This window comes from Rattus rattus, chromosome 7 (assembly GCF_011064425.1).
Source record: "Rattus rattus isolate New Zealand chromosome 7, Rrattus_CSIRO_v1, whole genome shotgun sequence".
NCBI lineage: Eukaryota > Metazoa > Chordata > Mammalia > Rodentia > Muridae > Rattus > Rattus rattus.
In genome coordinates, this window is record NC_046160.1 from 59,074,785 (window position 1) to 59,091,876 (window position 17,092).

Consider the following 17,092-nt stretch of genomic DNA (forward strand, 5'->3'; position numbering starts at 1 on the left):
ACAAGAACTGAAGTAAATTAAAGCAGAAGAGGAAAAGATATTAAGTTAGCTTCCCTACATGCTATCAGCTCATCATCATTGGAAACATGGTTTAATGTTTTAAGCTAGCAAATTCTTACTGATCATAATTGATCTTCAAGAATTGATTATTGTTGGTGAGGCCAAGAATATCACTAGGGATAAAAATGCTATTATTCACTCAACAAGTCCTTGTTAGGAGCCTTCAGAAACTTTGCAAAATTTGTGCATAAATCAGAGGGCTGAAAATACAAAGACATAAAATTGAATTTTCAGTCTAACTTAGATAACATAGAGGACATAACATAGAGATACTTAAAAGAGATAGAGATGAAGAACAGGGAAACTTGAAATTCCAAGCCAGGTAAGTCCTTTTGAAAATATATTATTTATCTATATCTAAAAGATTCATTTTAAGTTAAGGTCTGTATAGACATCAAGAAATACCTACTCTCAGCATAGCACTTGTCAATTTTCTCAATTTCATCCCTCTCAAAGCATAACATAAGCACGATTTTATGGTTAAAAGGGGAGAAAAGCATGATGGGTAAAGACGGGATGCTTTAGCTCACTATTGTTATCTCTTCCTTTTGTTCTGAAAGCTAACTCCTCATTCTCTATGTGAATCCATGCTTTTTAATTTTAATCAGTGAAGAAATTTATATTCCCCACCAATTCTGGAAATGAGACCCCTCCCAGGTTGAATACCCCATACTACAAATAACTCAAATCACACAGGTCACACATAACCAGTTAAAGAAAGCAAAACCCCAAAGAAAGGCTGCTGCACTGAAGCAGGGGTGTCAGTGGGGTCACTGTCTGTGAGCAGGGTCAGCGCAAAGGAATTCATTGCTGTGCTGGTGATGGTTTCCTTCTATGCTGTCTAGTACAACTACTACCATTCCCACATGGCTTGGGCTCTAGAAATATGATACAGTCTCTAGGGAACTACATCTTCATTTATGTTCATTTTAGTTAAAACCTCAGTAGAAATATAAACTGGTTACTATACTGGCCATACAGTTTTCAGTCTTGTCTAATACTACAAATTTAAGGTGCTTTAGTATCATTGACCTTTGATTTTAAGGTGAACACTTCTGAGGGTAGAATCATACTTTTAGGCAAGTTGGTGCATCTTTGAAGAGAAATGAATGCTACATGTGGCCTCTGGGTTAAATACCAAAGTGAGATAAGATCAGTTGTACAGTGTTTAAGAAAGGAAACAGCCATGCAATTTTTTAAACTAGAAAATTGTACTCTTTCTAGAACCCAGTGTTCACTAGTTTAGTGCAGCCTTGCCATTCTCTTCTGTGTTGTTCCCTTCAGATTCATTGCATTTGGGGAGTATACTTGAGTAGCTAAGAAAGCAGGATCTGCCATTTCTCCCCCAGTTAAGTTGCCAGAAGCATCTCCTTGTGCTTACAATAAATTCCTCTAGCTCCTTTCCCCCTTTCTTCTTCCCCTAGGAGAGATAATTGGATTGTGTGATTTCCATTAAATGTAATGTACCACATGCAGATGAAACACAATAGCAAAATGCATTTAGGTAAGAATCTCTGGGAAAAAAATGGTCTGGATGCTTTTCTGTTTGTTAAAATTAGCTGCAAAAATATCTGTGGTTTGTACAATTAACTGCAAAGACTTAATTTACTCTTATTTTTTTAAAAAGGTTATTTACATTTCATAACCCTGTGAAGAAATATTCTTTTAGATAAGAGAGATGTGATTGCTTTTCTGCTTTTGTTATATCATGTACAGCACTCATATGAGAAAAATACATACAGGGTTTTTCAGACATACCATTATTCCACATAGTGGTGCTCTAAACCTGCAGAAGTCATACACAGGAGTGCTGCAGTTGCTGGATAATAATGCGGTGAACCTGATTGCGGTTGGAATTTTCTCTGAAATGGACTCCTGATAAATTTTCTTTAAAGGTATGTCTTCCAGCTCCCATCATTTTGCAGGACAGATGTTTCGTACACACTCAGAAGTGATGAGCTGAACAAATACCACTAGAGGAGAGGGCCATTTCAGGAAGCGCTGCACCATCTAGAAACCTAAATTGTCATCTCTTTTTCCTTCCATTACTATCATAATTATCAGATTTTTATTAAGTCCATGATACCACTCAGTGGTCAAGTTTAAGAATCACATGTTCCAAACAAAAGGAAAATTAATTCAATATTATCTATTTCAGGTTCCTTGGGATGCCAGTCTCTTTCTCCCACACCCTCGTCATTTTGGTGAAGAATCGTTGTTTTGTGGGCTGTAAAACCTCTTCAGAAACCCAGGGTGTGAGTGCTTGTCTAAGAACTCAACAGTCTTTGAAAGCGCTTGACTTTTACCAATTAGAGTGAGCAATCTCCCATTTTGAACAGCAGAGGCATGGATGGAAAGAATGGTAAAACCAGCTTTCCTTTTCAGCTGATCTGGACTATGCTGGGGAGAACCTGATATTATAAGTCTGATGTTGTCTGGCGATCTTTCTTTAATTACTGTCTGCAGCTCTTACTACCATAACCCTTTGGAGCACTGAATCCATTTTAATTACTTTCACTCATAATCATGAAGGCATCTGGGTTTGAAAGAGCGCTGCAAGCACACTGGTTTCTTGAGACACGGAGAAATTCGTGGTAGATACTACACTATGTGCTTGGAAAGGCTTTGTTTTGTATTTTGGGTGGGTCTGCATCATTAAATAAACCCAAGTGGCTGAGAGAAGGACTACTGTTGATCTTGTGAATATGCGAGTCTGAGGGTGTGGTGTTTGGTTTTAGCTCATTCTTTTTGTTCGTAGCTGGACTCCTCCACACACTTGCAAGTCATTTAGCTGAAGCTATTGCAGGGACAGACAAATTTTCTTCTATGTGGCCTAATATTTTCTCACATGTTAGTCTAGGTTTGCTCCCATGTTAGTAGTTAAATTCTAAGAAAGTACAAAGCATATTATATGCCATGAATGGTATGACAGTCTTGTTAGCTATTCCTTCTGCCATGATGTATTCACCAGAGCAAGTCATCAGCCAGACCAAACTAAAGGGGCCAAGAAACAGGCTGTCTCTTGATGGAAGGAAAATCAGAGTTAATTATTTTTGACAATGAATCCGTTCTAAACTGTGTGTGCTAAGAAATATTAAAAAATTGGACTCTACAAACAATTAGCTACTGTATTTGAGGGAATGTAATTTTTTCTCAGTCCTCATATGTTTGTAGATGGGATGGGCTCCTGTTAAAAATGGCCAGATGGACAGGAGTAGGGAATGCACATTTATTAATGCAAGTAGTACACTTCAAAGTGAAATTCTGCAGTGGGAGGCTGAAAGCCTTAGCTTACTAGCTTTTTACTTTCTTTTTTTTCCCCGGAGCTGAAGACTGAACCCAGGGCCTTGTGCTTGCTAGGCTAGCATTCTACCACTGAGCTAAACCCCCAACCCCTGCTTACTAGCTTTTATAACTTTTCCCACAGATAATACAATATTTCAGAGAAATAGCAATACAAAGGCAAGGAGATTTAGTCTTTATGACCACAAATGACAAGGAGGCCAGCAAATGACATTTAGAGGACCACTCATATAAACTTCTCTTGTATTGTATATACACTGATGATGAGTCTGTATTTCAGAATTAACTTTTGTTCTCACATGAAACACAGAAGGATGCTTTCTATTATTGTAAGCCTGTATCCTGCTTTTAGACAAAGAAAAGGAAGACAGAGGATTTTCTATGTCAGTTCTTCTTAACTGCCCTCAGGTTAACTGTCCTTCATATTCTGGAAAGGCATGTTATGAATTATCTTATCTCTATGTTTGTCTTATTAATCAATATAAGACCTGTCCATTGCTGTAATAGCATGTGGAGTACTTATGCATGCATTAACAATTAGTTGAGAGAGAGAGAGAGAGAGAGAGAGAGAGAGAGAGAGAGAGAGAATGATTTTGGAGAGAGAAAGGAGAAGGGAGAATGGCATAATTATATTATAATGTCAAAAGAAAAAAAAAGAAAAACACTAGTATGAAAAACATATTCAGTAAATTTGAATACTAAAGGAAGAGCCTTTCTTATTTGTTAATTTTTGCTCTAATTTCTTTATGGTTCCCAAAAATTTAAAGAGCAAGAATGAGTAAAGTCACTGTCAATATTTAACAAATTAAAAATGATAATAACAACAAACCAAGAACGTGTACTTTGCAGAATATCCATGGAGAAATGGCTTATTTATGATGTTGGTCTTTTTAATTACAAACTATAATAATGCTTGATTATATCTGCATTGTATTTAATTCCATAGTTTCTACAAGCTTTCTCTAGGTTTCATAGAAATCAAATCACTCTCCATTCATAAGACTCTACAGGAATAATTAAAGGTGTGGAGTACAGTTTTAGCCTGATAATCTTATGGCTGTATATCACAGAGCATCTTAAACTTCACAGAACTATGATACACTGAGCTTAAACTTTACAGGACTATGATACATTGAGCATCTTAGTTTAAAAACAAAAGGTTAATCTGTGTAGCCTTTTTTAGTGCTTGTGGGCAGTGCTCTAGGTTTTTTTTATATACATATTTCTTTTGTTTCCACAGAAAACTGTCTATACTGAAACACAAGACAAAATGGACAGTGTACCGAAGTGTCTCAAGTTTTTCATCTTGTGTCACATTTTCACACTTAGGTTGCTACAGAATAGGGCTATATGTATGAGAATGTCTGCTTTTTTGTTTTAAGAGACGGGTATCTGAACTGGAGAGTAAGTGAAGACTCCATGGAGATCACATTTCAATGCCTGTAGCTTATTAGACTCTCTCAGGGATGCTGAGAAATATTGACATCCATGTTTTACCTAAAACCAATTAAAATATGAATCTCTTGTGAGTTGGGCTCAAGAATCAGTATTTAAAAGGAAGTTCCTCTGGCAATTCTAATCTGTAGTTAAGGTTGAGGACCACATTTGAGGTGAATCACCAAAGGATATCACATCAATTAATACAGGTTCTGATATCACTGAAGTACCCATGTCTTATTCTTAATTTAATTTTTACTTATGTGCGTAGTGTTGCTTGTACATTTAAATTAAAAGGTGAAAATGCTACTACGTATCTTTATAGGCTACTGAGTCTTTTTCTTTTCATCAAGTGCTTAAGTATTTGGAGTTTAAGTATTGTCTAAAGACAGCCAGTGGTTTTGGGGATGTATATGTATATATCAACATATGTATATATGAAAAACTCAGGAAAATTTCTTTCAAGATCATAAATAGAATTGTGTATGGGATTTTTAGGTTGTCTAAATCTAGTTGTGGTTTGAATACAAGTCCAACCCACAATGGGATCATATGTTTAAATGTGTGGTTATTAGCATGGGGAACTACTTGGGAGGATTTTGGTGTAACCTTGTTGAAGTAGGTGTGGCCTTGTTGGAGGAAGTGTGTCACTGGGAGTAGGCTTTAGCGTTTCAGAAGAACAAGCCAGGTAGAGTGGTTCTCTCTATCTTCTGCTGCCTGCAGATATGGATGTAGAACTCTCAGCACTTTGTTCACCATCATGTCTACCTGCCTGCTAACATACATATAATGGAATAAATCTCAGAATCTCTAAGTAAGCCCCAATTAAAGGTTTTCTTTTCTAAGAATTGTTGTTTTCATGCTGTCTCTTCACAACAATAGAATACTGGCTAACACAACTGAATGACAGAAAAAAGCAAAATAAAATATCACTTTAACAATGATAGAAGTCTTTTTTTCTCCAGAAGCCTAAGACAAAAAAATATAATTCTAGTATAAATAAGAAGCTGGAAAAGTGACTTTTCATTGTTCTGATTTATTTTATAAATAAACTTCTTCTTGACTAAATCTACATTGGAAGGTGATGGTGTAGGAAGATTGGTGAATCAGACTTCAGTTTGTCAGTTTGCAAAGTGCAGTTAGAAAACTATGTTTTTCCCACATATGGGCTGGCTTTTAGAAACTTGGAAGAAATATGGTCTTTCACTTCTCAAGTCAATGGGGAAAAACCAATATCCATCACTTGGGCATGATATTGCAAGAAACAGACAATGCCTCCTTGGAGCATCACAGGGATCCGAGACACTCACTTCAATCTCACAGACAGGTATTGTCCAAGGGTGGCTCTTCACTTCCAACAATTGGCCATGTCTGTGTTGTTTGATATATTGTCATCTATCAAAAAATACAAGTTACTTGAATGAGTACCTCATATCAGGATGGGAACTTGCTAGGCATCTTTTTGTCATTCATTACCTTACTGTATCCCCAGGGCGTTAGGCAGAGAGGGCCTGTTACAATTTACCTGTTAGAAAAGAGAAACAATCAATTACATCAAATAACTTTGTTAAGTAGGTCTAACAACTCTTTAAGTTTATAAATATTACATGCATCATCTTATTATTGGAAATCATTGTACAATATAATACCTTTTCAAATAGAAATCTGACTCCATTTTATTTTTATTTTATTTTTTTGTATATCATATTTTTTTACTCAATTTTTAAATTTACATTTCAAATGTTATACCCTTTCCTTGTTTCCATAAACCCTCTATCCCATACCCCTCCCCCTGCTTCTATGAGGGTGTTCTCCCACCACCTGCCCACCCCTTTTTGCTTCCCTATCTTGATATTTCCTTACACTCAGGCATCAAGCCTTGCCAGGATGAAGGGCTTCTCCTCCCACTGATGCTCAAACAAGGCAATCCTTTGCTACATATGCAGCTGGAGCCATGAGTTTGTCCATGTGTACTCTTTGTACCTGAAAGCTCTGGTTGGTTGGTATTATTGTTCTTATGAGGTGGCAAGCCCCTTCAGCTCCTTTCTCTAACTCCTCCATTGGGGACCCCATTCTCATTTCAATGGTTGGCTGCAAGCATTCTCCTCTGTATTTGTCATGCTCTGGCAAAGCCTCTCAAGAGACAGCTATGTCAGGCTCCTCTCAGCATGCACTTCTTGGCATCAGCAATATTGTCTGAGTTTTGTGGTTGTATGTATATGGGTTGGATCCCTAGGTGGGGTGGTCTCTGGATGGCCTTTCCTTCAGTCTCTGCTCCAAACTTTGTCTCTGAATTTCCTCCAATAAATATTTTTGTTCCCACTTCTAAGAAGGACTGAAGCATCCACACTTTGGTCATCCTTCTTCTTGAGCTTCATGTGGTCTGGGGATTGTATCTTGGGTAATTTGAGGTTTTGGCCTAATATCCACTCATCAGTGAGTGTATACCATGTTGGGCTTTGTGTGTGTGTGTGTGTGTATGTGTGTGTGTGTGTGTATGTGTGTGTGTGTGTGTGTGTGATTGGGTTTCCTCACTCAGGATATTTTCTAGTTCCATCCATTTGCCTATGAATTTCATGAACTCATTGCTTTTAATACTGTGTAGTACTCCATTGTGTAGATGTATCATATTTTCTGCATCTATTCCTCTGTTGAGGAACATCTGGGTTCTTTGCAGTATCTGGCTATTATAAAGAAGGCTGCCATGAACATAGTAGAACATATGTCCTTGTTATATGTTTGAACATCTTTTGGGTATACACCCAGGAGTAGTATGCTGGGTCCTCAGGTAGTACTATGTCTATTTTCTGAGGAACCTCAAGACTGATTTCCAGAATGGTTGTATCAGCTTGCAATCCCACCAACAATGGAGGAGTGTACCTCTTTCTCCACATCCTTGTTGAGTTTTTGATCTTAGCCATTCTGACTGGTATGAGGTGGACTCTCAGGGTTGTTTTGATTTGCATTGTCCTGATGACTAAGGATTTTGAAGATTTCTTTAGTTGCTTCTCAGCCATTCAAGATTCCTCACTAGAGATTTCTTTGTTTAGTTTTGAACCCCATCATGAAAACTATCCTCAACAATAAAAGGTCTTCTGGGAGAATCACCATCCCTGACCTCAAGCAGAATTACAGAGCAATAGTGATTTAAAAAAAAAAAAAACCTGTATGGTGTTGGTACAGAGACAGGCAGTAGATCAATGGAACAGAATTGAAAATCCAGAAATGAACCCACAAAACTATGGTCACTTGATCTTTGACAAAGAAGCTAAAACCATCCAGTGGAAAAAAGATAGCATTTTCAACAAACGGTTCTGGTTTAACTACTGCTTAGCATTTGGGAGAATGCAAATCACCCATTCTTATCACCATGTACAAAGCCAAGTCCAAGTGGATCAAAGACCTCCACGTCAAACCAGATACACTCAAATTAATAGAAGAAAAAGTTGGGAAGAGCCTCCAACACATGGGCCCTGGGGAAATTTTCCTGAACAGAACACCAATGGCTTATCCTCTGAGATCGAGCCTTGACAAATGGGACTTCATAAAATTGCAAAGCTTCTGTAAGGCAAGAGACACTTTATTAGGACAAAATGGCAACCAACAGATTGGGAAAAGATCTTTACCAATCCTACATCTGATAGAGGGCTAATATATAATATATACAAAGAACTCAAGAAGTTAGACTCCCGAGAACCTAATAACCCTATTGAAAAATGGAGTACTGATTGCATTTTAATTCAGAGAAAATGTAGTTCTTATTATCCTCCTGTTGTGGGTGAGTGAGCACTGAATGTGGTATGAGCTTGTAACATATATGCTTGTTATATATATATATATATATATATATATATATATATATGCAATGAGGTATACATTTATTCAGTATATGTCACTAGTAGATAAGATTTTCACATCTAATACTTTGAAGGAAGAAATATATTACATCACTCTTAAAATACATGTACACACACAAAGAGACATGTATATCCACATTCATATGTCACTTATTCACATCACCTTAGCTTAGTTTATCACTTCCCTTTTAAAGACCAAAAAGCTACATAAAACTGCACTCATATAAAATTTCAACCTCTTTATTTTCTCTTTTCTCTATGAGAATGTATTTTATTTTTCTTCAGGCAAATTCTGTTTCTCTTAACTTTTAGAACTTAGAAATTTGAGAGAAATTGTTTTAAATATAAAATACAAAACTTCAAAGTCTATTTTTAGACTTGAAAAAGTGTAGGTAATTAATTTGGTTTGGTATCCTCTTTTTCTCTTTCAGTGAGACTTGTCCCCAGTGGAATGACCTTGCTCTGTCTCTCTACAGTTCTCAGACATTAAGGAATTCCTTGCAGTGAGTCATACTTTCCCTCAGTTCTGAAGAAGACTGTCTGTGTGACTCTCCCCTGTGGTTTTGCTTTGACCAATTTGGACAATGCTAAACTGAACTTCCTAGAATATAATTTGCGTGGTGATCTGCCATTACACTGAAATTTGGATGTGTTTGCAATTTTGCAAATATGTATTTTTGGGAACCAGTTTTTAAGAGGTCAATACATTGTACTTTCAAAGCCAGACAAAAATTTTTTTATACCTTTATTCTGGATCATCTTTTAAATCTGTAACAGTAAACAAAAGAGTTAGGTGATTTCCCTTGTTCATAGATATACAAACACATGTATAAATCTGTACAAACTATATATATATACATATATACATTTGCATATATTTGTACATACATGTACATATATATATATACATACATATATATATATGATTGTATGTAAGCTTAGCTATTTCTAAAGTGCCAGGTAGAAACTCTTCAGAGGAAAAACATCAATGCAGTTTGTATAATAGTAAATCATTATCTTCAGTGAGAAGGTATATCATCTTTTCCTGAGAAATCACTTGTGCACATGATTTTGTGAAGCAGGAAATAGGCTTACTATCTGGGAACAATCGCTGGACTGACTGCACATCATGGTAAATCTCATCCTCTTCAGTGATCAGAATGCAGTTTTTCTGATGCATTTTGACTACACTCCACCGAGATTTGTTAGAGAAGATAATGATATATCAACATGCAGCATTTGATACCACAGGAATGAAGCTACTTTATGAGAACATGTTGGTAAAAATCAGCAGTGTTTCTCAATTTACCTCATCATTTGCTTTCAGTATCAGTTTAGCTTTACATTGTCATTTATCTTGTAAAGGGAAACTATTATCTTATGACAATATGTTCATCCAATGACATTAACTCTCATTTGCATATTTTGAAATATATGTGCATTAATAGTGAGTACATTAGTAAGCAAAAAGAAAATACCTAGGTAACTTATTGAATTATAAGACTAATAATCATCATGATTGAGCAAATTAAAAAAAAAAGTGTACCCTGAAAATTAGCCTGTATGGACTTCCAATGCCTCTTATCTTTGTTAAATATTTTCCTCTGCTCTTCTTTCTTCCCTATATCTTTCTTCTGGTCGGCAATAATGATGGTTTTGTAAGTATTAATGAAAATCCTTAACGATTTTGCACAAATTGTTGAGAAATTGTTTTCTTTTATTGTACACGATGCAGTATAGGACATTGTATACATGTATCATCATTTTTTCATTCTTGATAAAAAGGTAAAAGTTGGCTTGTTTTAAATGGAGAAATTTGTCAAAGATTTAATGGTCAATTAAAAGGAAGACCTCTAACTTCTTATTGTGGACAGAAAAGCCAAAGAACACTGATAAAACAACTATTCCTTGTCTATTTCACTTTTTTATTTAAGGCTTCTTATTCTACATGATTGTACTTCCTTCTTGGAAGCAATGGCTTTCATTTGATATACAAACTACATGTACAATGTATATATAATACTTGTGTCTCCTAAGAAACAGTGGAACTTAGAAGAATGGTTATAGATTTTTAGGAGATAAGAATTCTAATTCAAACATCATGATTGATGATGGACTTTAAAGTAAGGTATAACAGCCCTTTGTATTTCATTTTCCTTCTTTATAAAAGGGAATTACTTATCTACTTGACAATTAAAGTCATTCTGATCTTAAGAGGTCATTTAGTGCATGTATGCTTCTATAGGCATTAAAATGTCAAAATTATAGTGAGTCAGCAAAGCTAATATTCTCATATAATAAGTTGTCATTTTCTGAACTCTTTGCATCTTTTTGAATATAAAACCTTTGAATTTTCTCATATAGCACTCTTATTAGGGCAATTCCAAATTATGACTGCTATCTCCAAGTTTCATTTTCCATTTCATAAATGGACTTTATGATTTACATATAGCTCTGGTTTGCTCTGAGAACCATATCCCATGTTTACATGTATTCTGTGCCTTTTGACTTTGACACATTCTAGACACATATTCTTCTGAACAGTGGCAACACATTTTCATAGATAAGTTGCACTCTCTATACACAAAGAACAGATTGAAGCTCAGGGCTTTTGAAAGCTTATCATTTTTCATGTAGATGCTCAATCATTGTGATTGGATGAAATAATCTGCCAGGTTGAAATAACAGTGTAAGTAATATTGATGGAGCTATGATGTGATTAATGTATTTTAAGATACCAGGGCATCAAAAAAAAAATGAGGCATGCGTTGTTCAGCCAAAGTTTTCACACATATGCATTTTCTTTTGACAAGTTTATGCTTTGAACCTTAGGCCACTTGCTCTAGACTGTAGTCATATGCTGAAAGATTGAGCTATTACTCATTAATTCAGACTTTGGTAAAAATGCTACTGGAGTCAGTAAATGAGAACAAATTGTAGTTTTCTTTCTTAAAAAAGAAGTCTTTTATCACCTGATTGGGGGGTGTCTAGAAATAGTTATCGTTCTAGAAGTTTCGCTTCATTTTATGCTCTTAAGTAATGAAGATAAGTTGAGAAGGAGAAATAAAATCAGCTAATTGTCATTAAGACATAGTAATGCATCACATCTATGTTCCTGCATCTAACACAATAAATTCCAGTATATTGTGGCACCAAACACATCCACTGAGTTGTAAAGTTTTACAGTTGTACAATTTATCTCGTGTACTAAAATAATTAGAATACATCATTTTATGGATTGAGATTAAACAGAGTTTAATTATCAAAGCAGGCTGAATTTACTATGAGTTTAAATCTCCTTTCATTTACAGAAGGATTCTAGAAAACAACCCGTTAGCTAATGACATTGAGGAAATTGAAGGTAAGTCTTTGAATAGCCTCATAAGCTTAACTCATTGACTTAGGCCATATTGAGTTCCCTTAAAAGAAGTCATTGTTTTCAACAAATTCCAAATCATTTTAAGTCTGATTTACTTCATTACTTTAGATAGCAGGTTAATAATAGTCAAATCAACAGTGATGACTTTCATTGAGCACTGTTGTTAAGTTTCAAGAAAGGAACTAGGCGGGTGTTTGTCTACCCACTGTTCCATACTATAAAGCATCATTGAGTATCTTGAGCCATTAAAAGAGGATAGGTAAACAACTGCCACACAATTCAGTTCAACTTATTAAAATCTGACAAATATTTATTATGTCTGTTAATTTTTATGGCTCTTAAAGATAAAAAATTAATCTTTTGATAATCTATAATCAGTTAAGGGATATTTCTAAATGTGTATACACACATAAAATGATTATTTGGTATAAAATATAAATACTGCATAGAAAAATAAAAGCTAAATTTCAAAGTACGAAACAGATACCTTTCACTTGAACTGATGAGAAAATTTCAAAGACTAATGTTATATAAGAGGTGAAATGCAATAGTGAAGGGACTGGCAAACATTGCATGATGGATGAAGTGATGTTGAGATTTTTGTCTTGGTGGTGTCCTATAGCAGGCATTAGCATATGATTTACATAAAGGGTAAGATATATAAGGGCATTTGCTAGGATAATATTCACATTTTGACTATTAAACATTTTATAGCTTAGAAACATAGAACACACATGTGTATATTAGTAGATAAAGTGTATAGGAGGTAGTTGGAGCTAACAGAGCATAAATGAATAAACATAGCCGATTAAGAATAAATGTTAATTACAACAATGTTGATATACAGTCTACTCTGCAATTCCTGCTGTAGAGAGTCAAAATATCATTGGGAAATGAATTGACTTGAGCTACACTTTTAAATATATAGAGGATGTAGAAGTATTTGCTTATAAGTCAATAGTATATAAACCATTATTATTGGTAAATAGAATAAAATCATAGCTAATGTTTATTGAGTGTCTATTATTGTGTATACTTGATACAGATAGACTTTAAGGTGACTAACTGCACACGGAAATTTTCCATGATTTGGTATCTCTCAAAGGCAGTTCTTCTTATGCTAATAAAAGTAAATGTTTCAGGTGCTAAAACTCATAAATGCCTTTCAATTTGTTCAAAGGACTTTGGGATTATCAGCCCCAAACATACCCATTAACAATCATGCATAGTATTTCCCTACTTGCCAGATGATATCTGGTAGGGAGATAGGTAAAACATACATGCCTCTATAGAACTCATGGTTTACCAGAGCACAAAATGTGTCAATAAATAATTATAGTATTAAATTGGTTAGCATAGGACATGTACACTGGAATTATAGCTACAAATGAGCAGCTCTAAGAAGGTCAACAAAAACATTATAAATACACTGGTTAAGATAGTATGTGAGAGCATTTTATCCTCTATCTCCAGAGGACATTTGGGGGATTGCAAGCACAAGTACAAAGTCATCCAGATGTCAGAGATAAATTAACTGTTCCCCTATGGCTGCTGGCTGCTACTGCAGTGCATCTGTATGAATTTACTGTGTTCATGTGCACGTGTGCCTGTGTGTGTGTGTGTGTGTGTGTGTGTGTGTGTGTGTGCGCGCGCGCGTGCGCGCGCGTGTGCCGTTTGAATTGCCTATGCCTGAAATTAATTAGAAAATTAAAACAATCTATAAATAACAGTGATATAATATACAGTGAATAACTATGAGAACCAAGTCAATGGGAAAAATTTGGCATTATTTTAACTTTGGTGTGTGCAAAGGACGCATGTGTGCTGGGATTCATGTGTCTGAAGAGAACAGGTGAGATGACTGGAACTGATATCTTCAAGGGGCCCATTATGAGACTTGTCTAAGTGGCAGGAAAGTTGTAAACAGAATTCAGCTACTTTGGTGCAAGAAAATGGCTACTTTGGAGACAGGAAAGCATCCCTTGTGTTAATGCTCACAGGAAAGGCAAAGTGAAGAGGGAGCAAATGGGAAGAAATTATTTTTTCCTGCCTTTTCTCACTCTGAAGCATTCATTTATTACTGTCCATTGGCTGACCTAGTGGAGACACACCAACAATACAGAAGTACTATGTGCACAGTCTTTAGTTCAGTTTCAGAGGTGAAACTGCAGAAGCAGGTGAAAATGAAAGGCAAAGGCTTAACAGCTCATAACCTCAGCACATGAATGTCTAGGTGCATTTTGAGATACTATGGAATATCATAGTCTGCTTCATTACCGTAACAAAAATCGCCTTCGAAGGAGGAAACTTTGTTTTGGACTTAAACATTTCAAGGTTTCAGTCCACAACTAGTTGTCTTTTTGCTTTTGGCTTGTGCTGGAGCAGCACATCATGCTGTGAGCATGTGGCAGAGGGAACTGGTTACTGCATAGGAAGCAGGGAGTGACTGAGATGGAAAGAAGAGAACTAGAGTCCTAATGTCACCTTGTAGAGCATTCTCCTAGTGAGCCAACTTCCTCTCTTTATGCCTCACCTCATAAACATCCCACAAGCTCCCAAAAGTGTCACTGGCTGCTGACCACGTTTTAACACATGAGCATCTGTGAGACAGTTATGAAAAGCATGAGAAAGAGAATGTTTAGTCTGATACCAGGTGAGGGGCTAAACTTTGCCCTGTCAGGAATACCTAGTATAGATGGGATAATAAATCTACAGGAACCTTTCTTCCTTTATCGTACTCCAGATTCTTGGTCCTGTAATAAGCTTGCACAGGTTTACTTACTATGTCAGAATTATTTGGTAGTGATCCCAGTGGTTTTGCATATAGTACAATAGCCACCAATAAGCCGTGTCCACATCTGGATTAACTGTCTCTTCATGTTTAGAACTCTGGATGACAACAGTATTAAATTTGTCTTTACTGAGAAACCTCCTGACTCGCCACTGATTTATCTACAGAAAATGTCTTCCCAACTTGTCATACGTTCTTCTGTTTTTATATTAAAGTTGTTTTCAGGGAAATATGTTGTATAACTTGAGCTTAGCTTTCTCCCTACAGGACTTTCACTGTACAGGTAAGAGTATATTTTTCTCAGCAAGATGCATGAATGATAAAATGAATACATTTTAGGTACAAGAAGATGAGTAAGCCTTGGTAGAAGTGAATGAGGTGGAGATGGTCAAATGGGCAGTGATACTCTTGCTTGTCTTTTAAGAAATATTATTCTGGACCAATAAAAACAAAGCAAAAGGATAGAAAGAGTTAAAAGATTTAGGAATTGTGGGAGATATGATAGAGAATTGTTCTAAATAATTCAGAAAACGGGAATAAATCCTATATTCATTTATTGACTTGAAATTTTTTAAATATCTTAAGGACTTTGTGCAACTTTAATGGGGACATTTAAAATGTGATGAGCTATAGAAAGATTAAACTAACAAGCATATTCAGAATTGTTCACAAGAAAATCATGAGTCTTTGTTAGTTTCAAATATTGGCTCTATTCTTTTGGATGACAAATCTTCTCAAATAATTATGAATGCCTCCAAATAATTTTAAAGGAACTAAAAAATTCTGAAGGAAAATGATTTCCTCTGTGTAGGATATTTTTCTATGCATAGTGTGTCATCATTTAATAGACTTGATATTAATAAATTATTGCAATAGACTCTAATAACAGTGGGTTCTATGTGACAAGAGCAAATTTTCACTGCAAGTGAGAACATATATTATGATCAGACGCAAGGTACTTGAATTGAAGATAACCACTCTATTAAAATAAAAAATAATGAAAATGATATTTGAAAAGAAAAACATGTCAAGTAGATGCATGTGATAAAATATATATTAATTTTTAATTTCTTCTCTTAACTCTTTATTCTCTTGAGGATTTAATATCTAAATAGTTAGCCCTAAAATATTGCCATAGCTATTTAGGTGACATGATTTGAAATCAGCCCAAGCAATTTGGTTTGCTTTTATTTAAAACTTACAATATAAACAATAAACATAAAACCACAGACACTAACTAAATACCCAGAAATAACAAGGATATTGAGATACTGTGTGAAGGGGTTTAAACGACACCATTGGACTTTGAAATTGAGTAAATAAATCAACATTAGTATAGTTTGGGAGATCGTTGACTGTATGTTGGTATCTCCTTGAGAGGCAAAGTCAAAAGTAGGTGTGATGTGGAATAGAGGTTTCCAGAGAAGTTGATTGGTCCCAGAGAAGTATTTGGTTACAGATCTGGAAGATATTGTTTTAATGGGCTTGTCTCTATGGGATTTTCACTAGTGTTTCACTGTAAGCATCCCCATCCTGTGACCATTTCCTTGGCTTCTGGACAGGATGATAGTCTGATAGTTATCCAATATTAGTTGTACACGTTGGTTAACAAAACTGATTAGATAAATACAAAAAAACATGTAAAATAAAACAATCTACTTATTAAAGTAATCTTAACTGTCATGATCCTGACCACATAGCTCAGTGTTGTTCTTTCTTGGAGGAGGATATGTGAACTACATTTATAGCATGTCCAAGAAGGTGGCCCAACTGGAAATAAAATTATAGTGTATGCATTCATTTGATTAATCTACTTTTAAATGAGTATATTAAGCATCTACTGTACTGTGACAATATGATAAGGGTTCAGGACAGAGAAAGCAACAAGCAAGGCTCTGGTCTTGTAGCTATTTTTATTCTGTGGCCAGTGGGATTTGATGATAGGCTCACTGATTCCATCTAAATACTTCAAGGTCATGTCACAGGACCTTAACATCAATTTATATGACATTAATAGGATATTAGCAATATTGTCTGTTTCCACATTTATTTCTCTTTCACTCACCCTTGAAATCTGTCATCCTAAAAGCAAAACAAACCCCACATTTTGTCTCTGGAGGCATCTACTGTTACTCATTTAGCCACTTGATAACTCGTCATATGCCTCTCTTGTTCCTCAGGATTCCTTGTGCAGAGTTTAATTAGAAATGCAACATGTTCATTTGGGTTTTAGTTCCTAGGTTCCTAAGAGTATTTACATAATTG

At 35.5% G+C, this 17,092-nt stretch overlaps 1 long non-coding RNA gene across 1 annotated transcript in view; it reads right to left on the minus strand.

Moving 5' to 3' along the window:
- Positions 1–5,820: 5,820 nt before the first annotated feature.
- The window catches only part of LOC116905696, a 39,575-nt gene continuing 28,303 nt past the window's right edge, over positions 5,821–17,092 (minus strand). The window contains exons 2-4 of the long non-coding RNA XR_004388561.1: positions 9,401–9,425; positions 6,277–6,325; positions 5,821–6,195 (exon numbers count right to left, since the gene is read on the minus strand). This is a non-coding gene — a long non-coding RNA (uncharacterized LOC116905696). The remainder of the gene's footprint in view (positions 6,196–6,276; positions 6,326–9,400; positions 9,426–17,092) is intronic.